This window comes from Pan troglodytes, chromosome 17 (genome assembly GCF_028858775.2).
Source record: "Pan troglodytes isolate AG18354 chromosome 17, NHGRI_mPanTro3-v2.0_pri, whole genome shotgun sequence".
NCBI classification, from domain to species: domain Eukaryota; kingdom Metazoa; phylum Chordata; class Mammalia; order Primates; family Hominidae; genus Pan; species Pan troglodytes.
Window position 1 is genome coordinate 90,497,075 of NC_072415.2, and position 12,803 is coordinate 90,509,877.

Consider the following 12,803-nt stretch of genomic DNA (forward strand, 5'->3'; position numbering starts at 1 on the left):
GGTATACACGTGCCATGGTGGTTTGCTGCACCCGTCAACCTGTCATCTACATTAGGTATTTCTCCTAATGCTATTCCTCCCACAGCCTCCCACCCCCTGACAGGCCCCAGTGTGTGATGTTCCCCTCCCTGTGTCCATGTGTTCTCATTGTTCAACTCCCACTTATGAGTGAGAACGTGCAGTGTTTGGTTTTCTTTTCTTCTTTTTCTTTTTCTTTCTTTCTTTTTTTTTTTTGAGACAACATTTCACTCTTGTTGCCCAGGTTGGAGTGCAATGGCATGATCTTGGGTTACCGCAATCTCTGCCTCCTGGGTTCAAGTGACTCTCCTGCCTTAGCCTCCCAAGTAGCTAGGATTACAGGCATGTGCCAACATGCCTGGCTAATTGTGTCTATTTTTAGTAGAGACGGGGTTTCTCCATGTTGGTCAGGCTGGTCTCAAACTCCTCACCTCAGGTGATTTGCCCACTTCGGCCTCCCAAAGTTCTGAGACTACAGGCATGAGCCACTGCTCCTGGCCTGGTTTTCTTTTCTTGTGTTAGTTTGCTGAGAATGATGGTTTCCAGCTTCATCCATGTCCCTGGAAAGGACATAAATGTGTAGTATTCCATGGTGTATATGTGCCACATTTTCTTTATCCAGTTTATCATTGATGGGAATTTGGGTTGGTTCCAAGTCTTTGCTATTGTGAACAGTGCTGAAATAAACATACAGTGCATGTGTCTTTATAGTATAATAATTTATAATGCTTTGGGTATATACCCCATAATGGGATTGCTGAACCTTGAGGAATTGTCACACTGTCTTCCATAATGACTGAACTAATTTACACTCCTACCAACAGTGTAAAAGCATTCCTATTTCTCCACAGCCTCATCAGCATCTGTTGTTTCCTGACTTTTTAATAATTGCCATTCTAACTGGTGTGAGATGGTATCTCACTGTGGTTTTGATTTGCATTTATCTAATGACCAGGGATGATGTGCTTTTTTTCATATGTTTGTTGGCCGCATAAATGTCTTCTTTTGAGAAGTGTCTGTTCGTTTCCTTTGCCCACTTTTTGATGGGGTTGTTTTTTTTCTTGTAAATTTGTTTAAGTTCTTTGTAGATTCTGGATATTAGCCCTTTGTCAGACATATTGCAAAAATTTTCTCCCAATCTGTAGGTTGTCTGTTCACTCTGATGAGTTTATTTTGCTGTGCAGAAGCTCTTTAGTTTAATTAGATCCCATTTGTCAATTTTGGCTTTTGTTCCCATTGCTTTTGGTGTTTTAGTCATAAAGTCTTTGCCCATGCCTATGTCCTGAATGCCATGCCTATGTCCTGAATGGTATTGCCTAGGTTTTCTTCCAGGGTTTTTATGGTTTTAGGTCTTATGTTTAAGTCTTTATTCCATCTTGAGTTATTTTTTTGTATAAGGTATAAGGAAGATGTCCAGTTTCAGTTTTCTGCATATGGCTAGCCAGTTTTCCCAACATGATTTATTAAATAAGGAATCCTTTCCCCATTGCTTGTTTTTGTCAGGTTTGTCAAAGATCAGATGGTTGTATGTGTATGGTCTTATTTCAGAGTTCTCTATTCTGTTTCATTGGTCTATGTGTCTGTTTTTGTACCAGTACCATGCTGTTTTGGTTACTGTAGCCTTATAGTATAGTTCGAAGTTGGGTAGTGTGATGCCTCCAGCTTTGTTCTTTTTGCTTAGAATTGTCTTGGCTATTTGGGCTCTTTTTTGGTTCATGAGAATTGTAAAATAGTTTCTTCTAATTCTGTGAAGAATGTCATTGGTAGTTTAATGGGAATAGCATTGAATTCTTTTATAAATTACTTTGGGCACTATGGCCATTTTCATGAATTAATTCTTCCGTATCCATGAGCATGGAATGCTTCTCCTTTTGTTTGTGTCCTATCTGATTTCTCTGGGCAGTGGTTTGTAGTCCTCCTTGAAGAGGTTCTTCACTTCGCTTGTTAGCTGTATTCGTATGTATTTTATTCTCTTTGTAGTAATTGTGAATGAAGTTCATTCATGATTTGGCTCTCTACTTGCCTGTTGTTGGTGTATAGGAATACTAGCGATTTTTGCACATTGATTTTGTATCCTGAGATTCTGTTGATGTGGTTCATCAGCTTAAGAAGCTTTTGGGCTGAGATGATGGGGTTTTCTAGATACAGGATCATGTCATCTGCAAACAAAGATAATTTGACTTCCTCTCTTCCTATTTAAATACCTTTATTTATTTCTCCTGCCTGATTGCCCTGGCCAGAAATTCCAGTACTATGTTGAATAGGAGTGGTGAGAGAGGCCATCCTTGTCTTGTGCCAGTTCTCAAGGGGAATGCTTCCAGGTTTTGCTCATTCAGTACGATATTGGCTGTGGGTTTGTCATATATGGCTCTTATTATTTTGAGGTGTGATCCTTCAATAGCTAGTTTATTGAGAGTTTTTGACATGAAGGGATGTTGAATTTTATTGAAGGCCTTTTCTGCATCTGTTGAGATAATCGTGTTGTTTTTGTGTTTAATTCTGTTTATGTGAGGAATTACATTTATAGATTCGCCTGTGTTGAACCAACCTTGTATCCCAGGGATGAAGCCATCTTGATCGTGGTGGGTCAAGGTACCCTTATCAGTCTTAGGTTCAGTCTTTTTACATAATCCCATATTTCTTGAAGGTTTTATTCATTCTTTTTTGGTCTTTTTTCTCTATTCTTCTCTGTTCTTTTTTCTCTATTCTTCTCTTCCTGTCTTAGACAGATGGTTTTGAAGCTCTGAGATTCTTTCCTCCACTTGGCCTATTCTGCTAGTGATACTTGTGGTTGCATTGTGAAGTTCTCGTGTTGTGTTTCTCACCTCCATCAGGTCAGTTATGTTCCTCTCTAAACTGAATATTCTGGTTATCACCTTCTGTAATTTCTTTTATGATTTTTAGCTTCCTTGCATTAAGTTAGAATGTGCTCCTTTAGCTCAGTGTGGTTTGTTATTACCCACCTCCTAAAGCCTACTTTTGTCAATTCAGCCATCTCAGCCTGGGGTCAGTTCTGTGCCCTTGCTGGGGAGGTGTTGTTGTCATTTAGAGGAGAAGAGGCATTCTGCCTTTTTGAGTTTTCAGCGTTTTTGTGTTATGTTTTCTCATCTTTGTGGGCTTATCTACCTTTGATTTTTGACATTGCTGACCTTTGAATGGGGTTTTTATGGGGTCTTTTTTGTTGATGTTGTTGCTTTCTGTTTGTTTTTAACAGTCAGACCACTCTTCCCTAGGTCTGCTGTGGTTTTCTGGGGGTCCACTCTGGACCCTGGTCACCTCAGTCTCTCCTGCACCTGGAGGTATCACCAGTGAAGGCTGCGAAACAGCAAAGATCGCAGCCTGTTCCTTCCTCTGGGAGCACCAGTCCAAGGAGGTACCGACTTGATGCCAGCTGGAACTCTCCTGTAGGAGGTGTCTGGAGACCCCTGTTGGGAGGTCTTGCCCAGTCAGGAGAAACAGGATCAGGGACTGCTTAAAGAAGCAGTCTGGCTGCCCTTTGGCAGAGCAGGTGTGCTGTGGTGACTGCCAGGAGTCTCCAGAGCCAGCAGGCTGGAAAGGCTCAGTCGGCTGAACTGGGGAGACAGCAGCTACCCCTCTCCCTGGGGACTTCATCCCAGGGAGAAATCAGAGTTCTGTCCATAGAACTCTGGCTGGAGTTGCTAAAATTCCGATGGGGAGGCCCTGTCCGGTGAGGAGGGATGGATTTCGGTCTCACTTAAAGAAGCAGCCTGGCCACGATCAGGCACAGCAGCTGTGCTGTGTTATGGGGGACTCCTCCTGGTCCCTGGTGCCAGCAGGCTAGAGCGGCCAACTCAAACCACAGATAGAGTGGCTGCCCTCCCCTGGGAACTCGGTCCATCTCCGGCTGTCTCCAGCCTGCTGCCGCTGGCCAGCTGGAATTCCAAGCCAATGGGACTTGTGAGGTGCTGTGGGAGTGGGGCCTCAGAATGATGTCACTTGGCTCCCTGGATTCAGCCCCCTTCCTAGGGGAATGCACAGATGTATCTCCCGCTTTGCTGGAATTTTCGGGGCAGAGGATGCAAAACTCCTGGGCTTTCACGCATGCCCCAGTGAGCCAGCGAGCATTCCGCCGAGACTCCACACAGCTCTGTGCTTCAGACCCAAGGCCATGGCTGAGCTCACCAGGGGACCTCCTGATCTGCAGGTTGCAAAGATCCGTGGGAGAAGCATGGTTTCCTGGGCAGAGTCGCACAATCACTCACCGCCTCCCTTGGCTGCGAGTAGGGGCTCCCCTAGCTCCGTGCCACACCTGGGTGGGCCATCGCCCCACTTGCTTTTCCTCACTCCCTGTGGGTCGAGCTGTCTGGCTAGTCAGTCCCAATGCAAGAACCTGGATACCTCAACTGAAGGTGCAGAATTCACTCGCAGTTTTCACTGCTCTCCGTGAGAGCCGCAGGCCACAGCTGCTTCTAATAGGACAACTTGGCCCCATCTAAAGTATGATTTCTTAATACATGAGATGTTTTAAATACGTAACAATATTTATCACAAATAATATTTTGTCTCAATGAGATATAAAAATTGCTAATAAATCAATTCTTTTTTGGTTACCACAAAGCTATCTGGAAATGTAACATCTGCCATTTAGAAAATTTTTGTAGAGTTAATAGAACTTTACCTGAAGGGAGGCTGGCGATATGCATCATGATTTCAAATATTGTATTAATTGTTTTGTAATTTTGTGTTTTTTAAAACTAAACTTATTAAATTGGTTGTATATTACTTTAGGTAGCACTATTTGGTGATGAGAGAATAATAATTTGCAAAATATAAGAGTTCCTTATTATAAAAATGTCCTCTGTTTTATATTACTACCACTTCCTCTGAAAGTTTAAAATTGTAATTTTGTAATTAAAATATATATTCACAAATGTGACTTGTCAATGTGAATATTTATAATTTTAGGGTTTTTTTTTTTTTTGCATTTGGTAGGGACAGGGTTTTCTGGTGTCTATTCTTCTTCAAAATAAAAGGTAGAGAGAATGGAATCAGGAAAGGTTAAAACACAAAGGAACACAATGATGATGATAGAGATTATTCCTTTGCGGCTGGCCAGGGACTAAAAATATCAAGAAGAAACATGATCAATAGAAAACCTGCATGTCCTTGAACATTATAGAATTTTTAATTTCTCTTAAAATTATTCATGATAAAAATCTCTGTACTTTGCACATTTAAGAGAGATAAAATCAGAGGGCAGGGGCCTCCCTGATCCTGATAAGAGCGCCCAAAGCACAAAGGATGTGTCTTTATCTCCTCCCAACTCCACGGCAGAAACAGTTGCTCTGGTTATCTTATCACAGTGATGCACAGAGACATGATGGTCAAAGAGCTTGCACACTTTAAAAAAGAAATGTTGGCTGGGCGTGGTGGCTCACATCTGTTATCCCAGCACTTTGGGAGGCCGAGCCGGTGGATCACGAGGTCGGGAGTTTAAGACCAGCCTAGTCAAAATGGTGAAACCCCGTTTCTACTAAAAATACAAAAATTAGCCAGGCACGGTGGCAGGAACCTGTAATCCCAGTTACTCGGGAGGCTGAGGCAGAGGAATCGCTTGAACCAGGGTGGTGGAGGTTGCAGTGAGCTGAGATCTAGCCACAGTATTCCAGCCTGGGCGACAGAGTGAGACTGTCTCAAAAAAAAAAAAAAGTTATATTATGTTGAGATTAAAAAAATAAATGACATGATTTGTCTACAGATCTTTATTACTCTACCTCATTTACATTAAATTTATGAACAACTTAACACACAGGGCTTTTATTATTATTGTGATAATTTCTTTGTCAACATTATTTTTACCATATTGTATAAACAGCATTGTAAGACCTGTGACTGGTCATTGACAATATATACAATATGTGTATATTTGTACACAGGATCTAGCTCTGTCATTCTTGCTGGAGTGCAGTGGCACAATCACAGATCACTCCAGATTCAAACACCTAAGGTCAAGCCAGTCTCCCACCTCATCCTCCCTAGTGGCTGGGACTACAGGCATATGCCGCCACAGTCGGCTGGTTTAAAAAGAAATTGTAGAGACAGGGTCTTGCTATGTTGCCCAGGCTAGTCTTGAGCTCCTGGCCTCAAGTGATCCTCCAACACTGGCCTCCCAAAGTGCTGGGATTACAGGTTTGAGCCACCATGCCCTGCCTGCTCATATATTCTTCAATAATGAGATAAGAAAAACCTATCACCAGGCAGGATTTTTAGAGGTTTCCAAAACTGGAACATATGATTTGTGATCTAGCCCTTCCACTGTTTTCTGTCTTTTATCTCTGCAATAACAGTTCTACTACTGTTTTCCTCAACCAGCTAAGAATTAAACGTCTCGAGATCATAAATGTCTATGTTTGTAAACGTCGTGATTCTGCCTGTACCCTGCATTAAGTTAAATTGTCAGAGAAATTGAGATGTATTTTAGTTATTTGGTTATTATCTTATAATTATTCTTTTGGCATTTCTGCATTTCACAAGGTTCTTTTCATGGAAATATCTAGTTAGAAAGAATAATACTTTTCTAAAATTGTGAGCTCAGTTTCTCAGGTTGCCAACTATTGCCACTGCACTAACCAACCTTCCTTCATCTGTCACATGAAACTCTCATAATCACTTTATGTTGTTGATAACCAGTCACAGGTCTTACAGTGCCATTTATAGAATATGATCAAAGTAGTGTTGACTAAGAAATTATCAATATAATAATAAAACAGCCCAGTATTTTATTATATAAGTTGTATATATATTTAATTTAAGCCAGAGTACAAAGATCTATAGACAAATCGTGCCATTTAAAAAAAATCTCAACAAATTTGACATTATTATGAAGATGAAGAAACAGATTTATCAAGCTCTCTTTTCTTTAAATTATTTTTTTATTATACTCTTTTATTATATTATTTATGCTCTTTTATTATACTCACGTCCTCAGGTGCAGGTGCCGGGCCCTCCTCCAACAGTGATCTCCGGCTCCCTCCCCGCTCAGGGGCCACTCTGCTCTGATACGGGCTCTGATGCCGGCCTGCAGCTCCCCTGCTCTTGGTTTCTGCCTGGTGTCACCTTCTTCCACGACACCCAGTCCCAGGATGACTGATGCCCAGGGAGATCTGTCGCCTCTCCACAGAGACCACGCGTGTTCACCCTCGGCAGCAACACGCTGCTCCTTCCTCAAGGCGTCCTGAGGCATTGTGCATTTTCACCGTTTCTGGGATGTAAAGAAGGAGGAATATTTGTCAGATAGAGAGAATACCGGTTCAGATGGTTGGTGGCTCAGATAGAGGTGGGGTTTGTTCCAGCCCGCAGCCCGTCCTGAGAACCAGGCTGGAAGAAACACCCTTCCCTGTGGCACCACAACACCTACACCGAGGTGTCTGTGCTGCCTGGAAAGCACAGCAGGTCTCCCCAGTGCTGGGGTCATCTGGAGAGCCAAGCACCTTCCAGGGGGGCCTCAAAGTGGGGGCGCAGGCCCCCCAGGGTGCCCAGGCCAGACCGCCTCCTCTCAGGTGGTTCAGCAAGAGCTTCCTTCTGCCTCAGATCCTTCCAGGGTGTGGACTTTCTTTTCCTATGATTCTTTTCTGACTTCACCTTACGTTACTCCTCTCCATACCTAGATGGTAAGCCCGGTGAGGGCAGGGACCCAGCCTCCCTCATTTGCAAAACAACCACAGTCCCTGCCTTTGAGCTGGGCTGTGGGTGCCAAGCTGGAGAGCATTTCACCCTCTCCCACTGCTGCTGAACAGAAACCACAAATTTAGTGGTTTAAAATAGCACAGATTTCTTCTCTTGCAGAGCTGGAGGTCAGAAGTCCGAAATGAGTTTCACTGAGCCAAAGCCAGGGAGTCAGCGGGGCTGGTCCCTCTGGAGGCTGCAGAACACCTGCTCTGCACCTCCTCCGACCTCTGCAGCTACTCGGCACCCAGGACAGCTGTGCGGCCTCTGCTGTGTCTGAGCTGCTGTTGTTCCATGGCCCTCTCTGTGAGCTTGCTGCCTCCCTCTCATAAGGGCCCTCTCATAAGTCATCTGGATGACCCAGAACAACCTCCCAATCTCTAGACACTTATCCCGACTCCATCCATAGAGCCCCTCTTGCATGTAAGGTAACGTGCCCACGGGTTCGTGGGATTAGGATGTGCACACCTTTGGGGGCGTGATGTAGCTGACCATGCCCACATCTGGTGGGAACCCACCTTCAGGGTTTCTTCTCCTTGGACACAGGCTACAGCCCAAGCCAAATGTCCCAGAGCCTGGAGCAGGGCCCCCCTCCCCCACTTTCCCCAAAGAGGCTGGCGTGGGAACAAAGCCCCTGTGTGGTCAGGAGCTGGGAGGGCAAGACAACAGGACAACAGGACAAGAGGACAACAGAACAACAGGGCAACAGGGCTACAGCCATCCCAGCTGGAGAAGATTCTCAGGGCTGAGGTGGAGGAGGTCGGGCCTCAGCCGGGCTCAGAGTGGACCTGCTGACCCTCCTGTCACAGGAGGGAGGGGAGGTGGGACGGGAAGAGAGGGCCTTGAGATCAAGCCGTGCCCTGCTGAAGCCTGGCAGAGGGGCTGTGCCTCTGGGCAGCTGGTGTGAGCTGTCGTCTCGTGCAGCTGGTCTAGGATGGGGCAGAGGCTCTGCCTTGACCTCTCCCACCCCTGGTGCCGTTTGCCCCTCCACTCCAGGTGAGCACAGCTGGAGCAGCAGCTACCTCGAGGATTGGTGGCCTTTGAGGTTTTCCCGATGGACTTTTCAGGCTTCTACCAGCGGGGCCCCGTGACTGCACTGCCTCCTGGGAGCTGCTACTGGGAGAGGCAGCGGTACAATCCCCCCTGCCTAGAGTCGACAAGGGGCTTCCCCCACTGAGCTGAGACAAGGCCTTCTGTCTGCATCATGAAGCTGCGATCGCAGCTTCCTACAGCTATGAAACTCCCAGCTCAACCCACCCAGACTCAATTCTGTTCCCTGAGACCTTCGGTCACAATGGCACACCTCGCCTGGGGTGGAACCTCCTGCTGTTTACAGCGATGAGCCCAGGGTGAGCAGAGACAAAGCACCAAGACACGCTCGTCAGAGAAGGGCTGGGCAGGACAGACACAGGCGGACAGGGTGGCCAGAGAGGCCGTGAGAAACGGACAAAACAGAGGGGGTGCATTTATCATCCCTTCCTCAGCACCTGACACCAGGCAGGCCTTGTGCCTCCCCAGTCCAACTCTTCCAGGCATGGCAGATGCTTGATAATTCCTGCGACTGACCCAAAGGCTTCACAGGTCAGATTCCAGCCAGGCCGAGCCTGTGAAAAGACTTTCTTCAGAAAGTCCAGACCATGGTGATCATGGCCATTACGGCTGGAAATGTTGGAAGACCTGCAGGGCACTGGGCTTGTACCTTGGCCTCTTGGACATGCCCCCTCCCTCGTCTCTCCCCAGGGAGAGTCAGTGATGGTTCACCTGGTGCCAGGCTGTTCCCCATCCAGCAGGAGCCATTAGGGAGGAGCAGGTGGGCTGGGCCCCACAGACTGAGAGAGTCAGGTCCCCAGCCCTGGAGAAGAGGGCACTTTAATGAGTGTATTTGGCCAATGGCCAGTCACTGAGGCTGTGGTCCTCCCCTGTCTCCGAGAAGCCCCAACATGGAAGGCTCAGGATAGAATATCCCCACGACCCTGCTCACCACCCTTCCCATGAGGCTCTGTCATGGGAGGCTGGATGCAGTGTGTCTTTAAAATGGTCTGCCCATCTCAGTCTCAAACTTTGGAAAGGGTTAACATAGCATTCCATGACCAGGATGCTGGGACTTTGAAGTTTCCCCTGCTAAACAGGACAGAGCCTCAAAAGAGCTCTTCCTCAAGCTGATTTAACCAGTCATTGGGTGGCACAGGCCATCAGCACTGAAGGCCGGCAGCAGAGAGATAAAGGGATGCAGCATCATTTATGCAAAAGCAGAATAAGATATTACCCCTTGCAGATGGCTTCTGGCATTTACCTTGTTGGATCTCATGTTAGCAACGACCGCCAACACTTCTGAACGGCAACACTTAACGAGAGTCTTTTCATTCTCCATGAAAAGAGTTGTCACAGAAAAATTTAAAGGGAAAGTGGCTTTAAACTGCCCATATCAAGTAGGAGTCTCTGGGGCTTGGCTGAGCCGGCGTTCCTCCTTTTAACTCTTCCATGTCGTTAGAGAGCCAGAGTTTGAAAGCCCTGGGACAGAAGAGGAGGAAGAAAAGGAAGACGAGGAAGACAAGGGGGAGGGAGAGGACAAGGAGGAGGCAGAGGAGGAGAATTAGGAAGAGGAGGAGGGGGATGAGGAGGAGGAAAAAGGAGGGAGAGGACAAGGAGGAGGCAGAGGAGGAGAATTAGGAAGAGGAGGAGGGGGATGAGGAGGAGGAAGAAGAAGACAAGGAGGAGGATGAGGAGGAGGAGGGGTCGGGGAGAAGGAGGAGGGGTCGGGGAGAAGGAGGAGGAGTCGGGGAGAAGGAGGAGGAGTCAGGGAGAAGGAGGAGAATGAGGAGGACAAGGAAGAGAATGAGGAGGGGGAGAAGGAGGAGAAGGAGGACTAGGAGGAAGAGGAGAATGACAAGGAGGGGGATAAGGAGGACAAGGAGGACAATGGATGAGGAGGAGGAGGGAGAGGAGTAGGAGGGGTGGGAGAAGGAGAAGGGGGACAAGGGGGAGAAGAAGGAGTGGGGGAGATGGAGGGGCCAGAGGAGGAGGCAGCCGTGGTGGCTTGGGTGAGGCGTTGGATCCAGGGCGTCCTTGGCTGTTGCCTCCCTCTAGACCTCAGTCTCCTGTCCTGTGAAATGGGCAGGCACTGAGGACCCTGTAGCATCCCCAGCCCATGAGTGCTCACCCCCTTGATGAGCAGCATCACTAGTATGTAGAAATACGTTGGATTTAAGATATTTCCAAGCCATGGTCCTAAGTGGTGGCCACATTCCAGGCTCTCCCCAGAGGCGATGAGGAGCCAGTTGCTTGGCATAAGCCTCACTGTCGTGTTGTCAGCCTTTCCGCCTGCACCCTGGCGGGCGTGCAGGGCGTCCCGCTGAGATTTTCAGTTGCACTTCCTGATCACTACGAGGCTGAGCAGCTTTTCTCAAACTCATCAGCTATTTGTGTATCTTCCAAAGTGTTTGCTCAAGTCTTTGCCCATTTTTTAGAATTGGGCAGTAGTCTGTTGATTGCTGGGTTTCCAGAGTTGCTTACACATTCTTCATGGAGGTCTTTCATCAGGTGTCCCTGTTGTGTGTATTTTCACCCAATGACTTCCATTTTCTTGAGGTCCAATTTATCAATCTCCCTCCTTCCCCTGTGGCTGGTTTTTTAAAATGAAGTTTTTTTTATTTTAGAGCCATTTTGAGTTTACAGAATTGTTATAAAGATAGTGCCGGGTTCCCATATACTTCACACAGTTTCCTTATTATTAATGCCTTACATTATAATGGTACATTTGTCAGAATTAGCGAACAAACGTTACTACATAATCATTGACTAAAGCCCACAGTTCATTTGGTTTGTTCTCGGGTGGCCGTTTTGTGGGCCGGGATCCCATCCAGGATCCCGTGTGACATTTGCTTGTCACGTCTCCCTAGGGTCCTCTGGGCCGTGACAGTTTCTCAGACCTTCCTTGTTTTCTGTGATCTTGAAAGTTCTGAGAAGCTGGGCTCAGGCATTTAGGGGAGTGTCTGTCTGCCGGGATTCGTGTGAAGTCTTTTTTTCATGATCAGATTCCGGCTGTGGGCTCCTTGGAGGAAGAGCAGAGGTGAGGCGCTTCTCATCCCACCACATCAGGGGTCCTGCCTCGGCCCGGCTCGCTGCTGATGTTGACCTCGGCTACCTGGCAGAGTGTGCTGGCCAGGTTTCTCCAGCATGAAGTCACTCTCGTTTCCCTCGTAAGTTATACTCTAGTTTATCAATCTTCTAGTTTATGGCTTGTGTCTTCTCTATGAAACCCTTGCCTAACCTCTCAGTTTCGAAGGTATGAGAAGGAGGAGTCAAGATTCTTTTTTCTTTTCATGTGGATATCCAGTTTTGTTTTATTTATTTATATATTTTATATTTTAGAGACAGGATCTCACTCTATCGCCCAAGCTGCGATCACAGCTTACTGCAGCCTAAAACCCCTGGGCTCAAGGGATCCTTGTGCCTCAGTGTGCACCTCCGTGCCTGGCCTACATCTCTGTGTAGAGCCACAGAGTCTTATGACGTTGCCCACACTGGTCTCAAACTTCTGGGCCCAAGCAACCCTCCCACCTTGGCATCCCAAAGTCCTGGGACTACAGGCATGAGCCCCACTACGCCTGGCCTGATATCCAGTTATTTCAGTACCATGTTTCCCCCTGTGGTTTTGGTTTGCTTGTTGAAAATCATGGGATGGTGCCTGTCAGCCTATTTCTGGACTCTCTGCTCTATGCCAGTGAGCTATTTCTTTATGGCCTTACTGGTGCAAGATTTGACAACTCTTCTGATGGTGCCGTTCCTTTCCAGATGGCTGTGGCTGCCCTTAGACCTTCACTTCTCTATGAACTTCTAAATCATCCTGCTAATTTAGAGGAAAAGTCCACAGGGACTCCAACTGAGATTTCATTGAATGATTAGATCAATTTGTGAAGAATTAGACATGGTATATTTAGAGATATATCTCTCAGATAATTTTTGGTGTAGAGTTTTTCACATATATTGTGAAATTTATCCCTAAGTATTTGATTTTACTATTATAGATAGTATTTTTTACTTCATTTTAAATTAGTCATCAGCAGTATATAGAAATACAACCTATCTTTATATGTTGA

At 46.4% G+C, this 12,803-nt stretch overlaps 1 long non-coding RNA gene across 1 annotated transcript; it reads left to right on the forward strand.

Annotated features, from left to right (window-relative positions):
• On the forward strand, nt 1-4,910 carry LOC129137867 (uncharacterized). Its single transcript, XR_008540707.1, has 2 exons — nt 1-55; nt 3,252-4,910. It is a non-coding gene; the product is annotated as an uncharacterized LOC129137867 (long non-coding RNA).
• The last annotated feature ends 7,893 nt before the right edge of the window (nt 4,911-12,803 follow it).